This window comes from Meleagris gallopavo, chromosome 5 (assembly GCF_000146605.3).
Source record: "Meleagris gallopavo isolate NT-WF06-2002-E0010 breed Aviagen turkey brand Nicholas breeding stock chromosome 5, Turkey_5.1, whole genome shotgun sequence".
Lineage (NCBI taxonomy): Eukaryota > Metazoa > Chordata > Aves > Galliformes > Phasianidae > Meleagris > Meleagris gallopavo.
Genome location: NC_015015.2, coordinates 53,008,102 through 53,008,886, shown reverse-complemented (window position 1 = coordinate 53,008,886; position 785 = coordinate 53,008,102).

Below are 785 nucleotides of genomic sequence, written 5' to 3'. Positions count from 1 at the left end.
TTCTGGGACCAATCCCAGTGTTTGTGGGATCTCCCTATTATGAACTGGTGGTTCTCACTGAAAAATAGGGTCCCCTATGCGTTATGGGAAATATCTCCCCATATCGCATGGCAGACTCCTTTCAGGGACTTAGTAAAGATACACTAATCACGAAAGAACGACAATTAGCTGCCTCCACAGTGACTCTGGAGCGAGCAAACTCTTTTTGTATGATCTCTGTCAAACCCGTTGGGAACCGACAAAGAATTGCAGCCACTGCTGTTGATCCAGAAGCTGATGCATTAGTTTCACCAAAAGAAGGTCACATATACCGTTTGTTTTGTTTGTTTGTTTGGTTTTTAATGTTTATTACGTGTTATTACGCTGGAGGTAACCTGCACTCATCTAATGGACACTTCTTCCTTTGCTTGGTGGCTTTTATGTTGGCATCAATCACAACACAGACTTGGTAGGCAGAATATCCACAGCAATGGCAGGCTGAAGAGATCTGCAGGTGCCTGATAAGCTGGACAGGCTTTCTGACACGTGAGGATGTATTGCTCTTTGGAAAAGGGGATTCCTTGTCTTGCTCAATTTCTATCTTCAGGTGCCACCCTTAGGGTTTTATATCTTCTCATGCTGGCAATTTTTTGTCTTGACTTACTAACTGATATCTTATCAGCAACTTCCATTCTGTGTTGCCTCCTCTTACCTTTCCTTGCACGATATTAGCTTATAGACTATTGCAACTAATCAGGAGCTCTCCAGGGAGTCCACTCTCATTCAGCTCTCCACAGAGTTGGAGG